Source organism: Cornus florida, unplaced genomic scaffold (genome assembly GCF_030987335.1).
Source record: "Cornus florida cultivar Cherokee Brave unplaced genomic scaffold, ASM3098733v1 CherokeeBrave_3.0.0_Hap2_Chr06, whole genome shotgun sequence".
In the NCBI taxonomy this organism is placed as follows: Eukaryota; Viridiplantae; Streptophyta; class Magnoliopsida; order Cornales; family Cornaceae; genus Cornus; species Cornus florida.
The window spans coordinates 19,976,104-19,985,044 of record NW_026775576.1 but is presented as its reverse complement, the minus strand read 5'-3'; the positions used below and the strand labels follow the sequence as shown (position 1 = coordinate 19,985,044).

Sequence of the window (8,941 nt, the reverse complement as noted above, 5' to 3'; positions counted from 1 at the left end):
CCAGGTGAAGACTTAGACCTAGAAGAAGAAGCATATTGCATTGAGTTTTCACTCAGAGCCTCAAAAAGTTCCCAAGCATCAGCCAGACTCTTACGTAGAAAGTCTCCATTACTGGAAGCATCAACCATGTTTCTATAAGAATCTGTAAGACTATCATAGAAGATCTGTATTAAGTGCCATTGTCCAATATCATGGTGTGGATACTTTCTTAGAAGACCGTTATATCTCTCCCATGCATCATGGAATTATTCTCCCGGGATTTGGGAGAATGCCATGATTTCTCTTCTCATTTGTGTGGTTTTACCCACAGTGTAGTATTTCTTCAAGAACTCCTATTGCAACATGTCCCATGTAGATATGGAATTTGTTGGAAGGGACTGCAACCAAGTTCTTACTTTATCCTTAAGAGAGAATTAGAAAAGACGCATTCTGAATGAATCATTGGTAAAAGTGGTCAACTTGGTAGTTGAACACAATTCCAAAAACACATCCAAGTACTTATAGGTATCCTCTATAGCATACCCATAGAAGGTAGGAAGTATTTGGATCATAGCAGGGTTGATCTCAAAATGGGTTTAGCATCCGGAAAAACAAAGCACGAAGGGGAAGTGTATGTGGTCGGAATAAAATGGTCCCTCAATTGTGGTTGTGGTGGAAGAACAGGTGGATCCCGTTCTCCGTAACCATTACCATTATTACCCAGTGCATTACGTTGTTCAACCATGTTATTAGATGAACTATCTATATTATTCAAATATTTTTTAAAGTTTTTTTAACTGACTCAAAGTTCTCTCTATTTCAGGATCATGCACTAAAGGTTTTAACCTATTTTGGCGAGTTAACATGCACCGGTTCCACTAATCCTACCAGTAACAAAAAGAAAGTATTCGAAGTAACAGAAAAATAATAAGAACTCACAAAAGGTTTAATAAACCAAAGCTTTTCTCCCTTAAGCGTCTTTGTCCTCACTGTTAATTTGTACCTGAAAAGAAAAAGAATTAAGATGAGATATCAGAAAGTCCGAAGACTGGTAAACCAAAATAACTAATTAAAAACTAAACAAAAATAATCTCCCCGGCAATGGTCCCAAAAATTGTTGTCTCTCGTAATAATAAATTAACCACTTGTAATAGAACGATGTCGTGTAGGATAGCTCTACATAAAGAGGATGTCGAACCCATAGGGAGATGAGATTTGCATTAGTCTTTAATTTCGTTTTATGATTTACAGGTAACTTGGTTGGAAAGTTTGTTGGTTGTCACGATTTAACAAACTAAAATTATAACAAAATATTTAACTAGAGCGAATTAAACTAATTTAAATGATCAGAGAGAGAAAGTCTTAGGGCTTTGACTTCACTACAACCATCATATTATGGTTAATTATACTAACTCTGGGAATTTAACAATGATATTTTTCAAAAGAATTGAACTCAATCACATTCGTTCAATTGGGGTTTTAAAGAAAGATGTTTTATAAGATTAGCTAACTATAACCTATCTGCGGTTAGTGTGGACTATCTGCCTACCTACTCTACCTACTTTAACTACTTTGCGACTGAACCACCTTTCCTAAGAATAGATTATGAAAACATTCTTTTGTAAAAAAACATTGGAATACCATTATATGACCTCTATTCTTATGGCCGGCAGGGCTTCGCCAGATACCGTCCAAAAAGTTAGGTTGAGAATAGAGAATAAACTATTACATTTAAGATAAGGGAATAAAAGTTTATAATCTATTAAAGCGTGAAAACCACTTGAGTTGTCTCAAGTGCTCATAGTCATATAATCAAGAAAATAATCATATATTAAAATAATCCCAGAGTTAAAACAATCAAACCATAATAGTAGGTTGGGTTACATCAGTGCCCTAAGAGAGGAATTAGCTACTTATGATGAGGCTGGATATCATCTGTGTTGAGTTCATCTCCATCATCACGGACGACACTTCTCTTCCCAGGATCTTCACTCTTAAGGTTGTAGGAACCCTAAAAGCCACCACACCTTTAGCCTTCTTAATAACACTATCAAAAGACATTAAAATTTTGGACCTCTTCTATCAAGGCTTACGCCTTCTTTTATAGAAGAAAATAAGTATTTGGTGGGCTTTTAGGTCTTTTGGCCCAACTGGGATGAGATACGGCTGGTAAAGAGAGCAATCCCGCAACTTTAATCTGACATGTCATAGAAGGCTCGAGCTTTAGGAACAAAGGCTCGAGCTTTAAGGTTCAAGCTCGAGCTTAAGGAACAAGGCTCGAGTCTCTCTGGATGGATGCTCGAGCTTCAATAAATGGTGCCCGATCTTCACTTTGACACTTAGCCAATTTTCTTTAACTATTTTCCGAAGCGTCTTTTTCTTTAACACTTATAATATTTTTGGGGTTGAACTCTTTTAACATTGCTCAATCCAAGCTTCATGGGCTCGAGCAATAGGTACCAGGCTCGAGCATTTGGGACTCAAGGCTCGAGCCTCAAGTGATGGTGCTCGATCTTTGAGGTAAGGCACGAGACCTGGGAACATTGCCTTTCAATTAAAATCAATTCTTTAATTTCTGATGCCTCATGCTCGAGCTTGAGGGTTAACGCTCGAGCACCTTGGTTAAGGCTCGAGCACCCTATGGTAAGGATCGAGCACCAAGGTACAAGGCTTGAGCTTTTGGGCCTTGTTGACTTTTCTTCTTTTCTTTGTTGTGATGCTCGAGCCTCAACACTTGGGCTCGAGCTGTAGGGCTTGAATTTCTTCAAACTTCACCATTTAAGCTCTCTGCTTGCTCTGAATGACCGGCAATGACTCTGTAAGCTTCGATATCATCATAAAGTCCCGATTTTAACCATTTTTCTGGGAAAGTACCTACAAACACACATTAAACATAAATTAGTCTAATTATGGATAGAAGTATCACTTTAGGCCTTAACATATACGTATTTAGGGGCTCGAATATGCATATATTCAGCATTCATCAATGGGCGAGACACAAGTATCTAAAGTAGGTGGTATAATCTCCCCAAACTTGGGATTAACTGTGGTCCTGAAAAGATGGCACTAGGATAAACTCTCATCAGATAACAAAATGTGATATATAATGGTGCATAGTGGACATACTAGTGTAAGTGGGATAGTAAATGAAAGAGAGAGAGGGATAAGGATGGTCCTGAAAAATATGGGCTACTCTCTCTCACTGAAATCACTGTGATGCACCTGATAATGGAGTCAACATAAATAGATATATCAAAATACGAACCTGACATCCAAAATATCCAAAAAAAAAAAAAAACTTAAAAAGTATAATGTACATCACAGATAACAGGCCAACAGACTGGCCGCAAAAATGGAATAAAAGTATCATAAAGTAACAGTCTAAGAGCGCATATATCAATATGAGAGACAGAGGTCTAGCGGAAGACGACGGTCTGGCGAGGTGTGAACCCGGGATTTGACTGGATATGTCTTGTAGCGCTGTCATGACATATGTGTGGAGGGTGGCCATATCTACTTTGAGGGAAAGGACTGAATCTTGAAATGCCTGATAACACTTCTCACGCATGTCTGACTGAGCCTGAATGTTAGGAATGAATGGGTCATCCCGACGGTACAATCTCAAGTCATCAGAAGACTGATGCTTGTCCTGGCTCTGGGAGTGGTGGCTCTGCTCCTGAGAAGGGTGTGGTGATTCCATTGTAGGCTTCTGCTCCAAGTTAATACCAATTCCCTCTACTACTGCTACTGTTGCTGCTGCTGCCGCCTCCTCCTAATCTGCCTTTGTATCTTCCGTTGCCTGGGCTGCCTCTATCTCCAAACTCTTGATAAGAGTATTGTAGCTCTTCTTCTAGTCCTTCCATCGGTAATGGTAAGCACCAGGCTTGGTGATCTCCTCTGGATTAAATGGGTAGTGCTGGTCCCGGAGGAGCTGTATAATTAAATGAGCATAAGGGAGGAACTTGGGCCGCTACGGGTCACTCTTGCTAATGAACTCATCATATAGCTTCATCATGACATTCCAAAGGAGTGTAGGAACTGAAACCAATGCCCTGTATCAATGGCATATAAAGCTGCTAGAAAGTCTGCCCGCCGCTGGGTCTTGTGCCCAGCCATATATACATTTTGGTATAAGACCAATCAAAGAACCACATGCAGTCAGGCAGGTAGGTCTGAGTGGCATAAGTGTCAGTGGCAGTAATGGTGCCATGGAGAGCTGTGGCCATTTCTGCATCTGATGGCCTTTGTAAAGTCGGATAATCAATCCCCGCAGGATAGGTATGTAGGCATTGAAATGCTGTCGATAGTATCTTGAAAGTGATGTGGATAAGGTGCCTATCAATGGTAGTCTGTAGCTTTGTTAGGTTACTCAGACTTGGCCTGAGGTTCTGGTAGAAAAACTGAACTAGTCTCGGGTAGATCGGGTTGGTTATTGGGGCCAAAATAGGAGAAAGGCAGTGATGGTAGATCTCGTTGTACGACCATTTGGTCATGGCTGCCCGTATAAAATCGTCCTCATAAAAAATGGACTCATGCACCACTGAAAGGTGTACAAATTTTCGAGTAACCCTATCTCGGACTATGTCTGGTTGTGCCGGTGGTGGCACGGGAGCAGGAGATGGAGGCGGCTCAGGCCCACTCTCTGAAGATGATGATGATGAAGAAGAAGAATGCTCTGATTGTGCAGGAGCTGGCTCCTTAGGCTTCTCAGTCCGGGCCTCACTCGGCGACTATAAGTTCGGTTAGATGTGGTCTACAAAAAGAAAGAGCACTTGCAATTGTAGTCAGTAACAAGAAATGGTATACGAGATACAAAATGAATGCATGAAAGATAGAAGCATGCTTGTCAGATTAAGATAGACAACACGATGCTGAAATGAAGCAAATATCACAGTATAGAAACATATGAATCTATCTATGCAAGTGGTAATGCAAGCCAAGTATATACAGTGAATGAACAAAAGGTATACTCTGATTCATCAAGTATTGTGAAACATGCTTGTCATGACAAGTAAAGAATGCAACCACCATGGAAAATACAAGCATTGGGCATAGATATGATAGCATGAAACACAGGAGAGGGTACAGGAGTATCAATATGTAAAACAGTGAGGTTCGAACGATCATGGAAAATGTGATCGATCCCATGTTGGATCGATCATGACATGTATTGGATCAATCATGCTCTAAATGATCAGAGCACTAGTGTAATCGATTGAACCTACTGAAGGTTGAAAATTCATCCGTTCGTGACGTAGAAGACATGGGGCGAATCCCAATGGTCATTTCAAGGCTCGTGACCCCCTATGCACCTTAACAATGCAAAAATGGTCACTTAAAACGGCATGTGATCCCCGAACCAAATTCAGAAACAAAAATGATATATACAAATATATACATATATATACACATGCTCATAATTCTAAAAATGAAAAAAAATTCAACCTTGAAAGCTTCGAATCTAAGCATGGAAAGAAAATAAAACATGAATCAACACAAAAAATGAAAAAGGAAGCTTGAACTTACTAATATCCGAGGAGAGAAGTGAAGAGAGAAAAGAGATGAGGTCGGAGATGGAGGATTGGAAGTTTGGGACTTACCGGAATCTCGCCGGAGATGGGGAAGATCAAGGAGAGCCTCGGAAGAGAGTGAAGGGCTTTCAAATCGATGAAAGGAATGATCCAAATGACCCTTGGGTCTATTTTTAAAAACTGTTCCTGACATGTGTGATCGATGGTCCATTGGATCGATTGAACTAAGATCGATCATGAAGGTGCTTAGATCAATCGAACGTGCAAAATGACAAACTATTTTTGAAAAGTCAAAGTTAACTAAAGGTCAAAAGGTGGGACTCTAAACGATTGAAGTGGGATTGATCAAACTTAGATCGATCCAAGAGTTCAAATTATGGATAGAGACACGAAAATCTGCAGAGAAGTTCAAACGATGGGACAGAGACCTGAAATTTTCAGAACTTCAAAAATTTTCTAAGTATGGAATTGAGATCGATCACAGGGACAACCGGATCGATTGAAGTGCACTTGGAATGATCGAATAGAAAGTTTGAACGATGGATAGAGACCTGAAAATATGTAGAGAGTTAACTACAGAGATGTTCGATCGATCAAGGGTGCTCTTGTGATCGATCGAACAGGCACTAAATGCCTAAGTTGGAGATGAAAGCACACACATTCCTTTTCAAAACCTCAAGACAGAAATAGATGATGATAGATTATATCTAGACAACGCAAGAATAGAAAATAAAAAGAAATGAGAATAGGGTTGGAAAACCCTACGAAGCACTAGTGTTTAACGTCTCTAGCAAGACGTTGGGCTTTTTTAACCTGGATTAAAGATCTTGGTAGGCATCCCCTTCTTGATGGGGTGAATGGAACTTTGAACCCCACCCAACAAACTATCCCTAAGGAACTCGTTGGATTTGGTTCAAGTAAAATTGAAGGCCTTTGGTTAACAAAACTTTTGGGCTTCCATGCCTGTTCAACTCTAGTCTTGAAAACAATTTCTTTTGAAGTCTTTTTGGAAGGCAAACCATTTGATGTTTCAACACCAAGCAAGGACTCATTCTTTTCAAATTCATTTGTAAAACATTTTTCAACAACACATACATCTGCATGTTTGTCTATAGAATTTGGGGTTGGATTAAAAATGTTCAACTTCACTTTCATATAGCCAAATGAGATTTTCATTATCCCCATCCTACAATTGATGTTGGCATTAGCGATAGCCAAGAAGGGACGGCCAAGGATAACGAGAATTTGGCTCTTAGGATTTAGGACCGGCTCCGTGTAAATGACAACGAAGTTGACCGGGAAGAAGAACTTATCAATTTTAATCAAAACATCTTCGATGGTACCCCGGGGCTTCTTAATTGATCGGTCGACTAGTTGCAAAACTACCGACATCGGTTTCAAATTACCTAAGCCTAAATGGATATAAACCGAATAGGGGAGAAGATTCACACTCGTTTCTAAATCCAAAAGAGCCCGATTGATAACATGACACAATAGTGCATGAAGTGGTTGGTGAACCGGGGTCTTTGAATTTTTTGAGGGTGTTGTGTTGCAAAATAAAGCTCACTTGTTCGGTTAAAACAACTTTTCTAGGTGCTTGGCTTTTATTTTTTCGCTTAAGGGTGCAAAGATCTTTTAAAAATTTGGCATAAGCCAGAATTTGTCGAATTGCATCCAAGAGAGGGAGATTGATTTTTACTTACCTAAACACATTAATGATTTCATTTGCCTTACTTTGTTGCTTTTCAAGAGATGTGGATGCTTTTAAATTATCCGGAAATGGAGCCTTCGGCAATAAAAATTTCTCAAAAACATTATTTGAAGCATTTTCAACAATAGATTCTTTCACATTCATTGAAGGAGGAATGGGATGTGAGACGGGACGGGTGTCAACTTTGGGTTACACCTATTCACTCTCTTCATTGGAAACACCAACTTGGTTGTCAATAACTTTTCCACTTCTTAAAGTGGTCACCGCATTCATATGTTCAAGTGTATGACCTTCCGAAGAAGAATTGGTCTCCACAACAAATTATTGCTTCGGTGGGGGATTCAAAGGCATTTTCCCTGTCTCCCTTGCTTTCAACGTGCTAGCTATTTGCCTGCCTTGGGTTTCTAGCTTTGCAATCGATTGGGAGTGAGAATGAAGCACTTGCCTATTTGTCTTCCAAGTACCTAAAGCGGATAAGACTTTTTCTTCAAATGCGGGACTTCTTGAATTACCTTGAGAATATGATGATTGGTTTGGAAAATGAGAGTTTGAAAATTGATTTCCATTTGGCGTTTGGTAAGATGAACGATAACCTTGGGACCCTTGGCCTTGCATAGGGGGTGGAACATACTTGCTTTGGAAACCACTTTAGGGAGGGTTTGAGCCTTTCCCTTAGCTTTTCCAAGAGAAGTTTGGATGGTTCCTCCACCTGGCATTATAATGAGTGCCATAGGGATTATTCCATTGGTTGACAAAAGCGGCATTTACTTGCTCATGGTGTTCACTTTGCGCATGTCCATGAGGACAATTGGAAGTGGAATGTAAAATATTAGAACAAGTCATGCATGATTCATTGGAAACATGATGAGCATGATTAGGGGAGGAAGACGCTCGATGGGCCGAATTTTGGTTGATAAAAAATTGATCAAACCTTTGGGATAAAGACTTCACTTCGGCGACTATATCATTAGAATGGTTAACTTGATATAAGCCTATATTCTTCTTTCCACCTATATTTGTACCATTTTTAGATGATAAAGATCGGTGCATGGAGTTTTCACTTATGCTGTCATATAAGTGCCACACATCATCTTCATGCTTATCAAGATAAGAACCACCTATATAAGCATTAACCATACCCTTATGGTTGTCCGAAAAACTTTTGAAGAAGTATTGAACTAATTGCCATTTAGGGATGTCATGGTGAGGACATTTCCTAAGTAAATTGTTCAATCGTTCCCATGCCTCATGAAACATTTCCCCATCCCCTTATGAGAATTCACGAATTGAAGTTCTCATTGCATTGGTCTTAGACACCGGATAGTACTTCTTCAAGAACTCTTGTTGCATCTTTGCCCAAGTAGTTATAGAAAAATGTCTCAAATTGTTGAACCAATATTTGATTTATCTTTTAGGGTGAAAGGGAAGAGTTTTAACCTCAAAACTTCTTCTGGCATGCCATTTATTTCACGGTGGAACATACTTCAAGAAATTCATCCAAATGCTTATAAGGTTCTTCATTTGGTAACCCATGGTAATTGGGAAGCATTTTGATTGTTTGTGGTTTAATCTCATAATGGTGTGCTCTAAATGGAGAAAGTTGAATGCACGTTAGTGCATTATACTCATTGGGCACATAATGGTCTCTTAAAACAAGGGGAGGATTCACAATTAGTGGCTCTACATGAGCACCATGATTTGCTTGAACAATGGGAGGTGG

General features: G+C 39.5%; 1 non-coding gene across 1 annotated transcript; it reads left to right on the top strand.

Moving 5' to 3' along the window:
• The first annotated feature begins 8,416 nt into the window (after positions 1 to 8,416).
• On the top strand, positions 8,417 to 8,523 carry LOC132315439 (small nucleolar RNA R71). The gene has a single exon (XR_009483648.1). It is a non-coding gene; the product is annotated as a small nucleolar RNA R71 (small nucleolar RNA).
• The last annotated feature ends 418 nt before the right edge of the window (positions 8,524 to 8,941 follow it).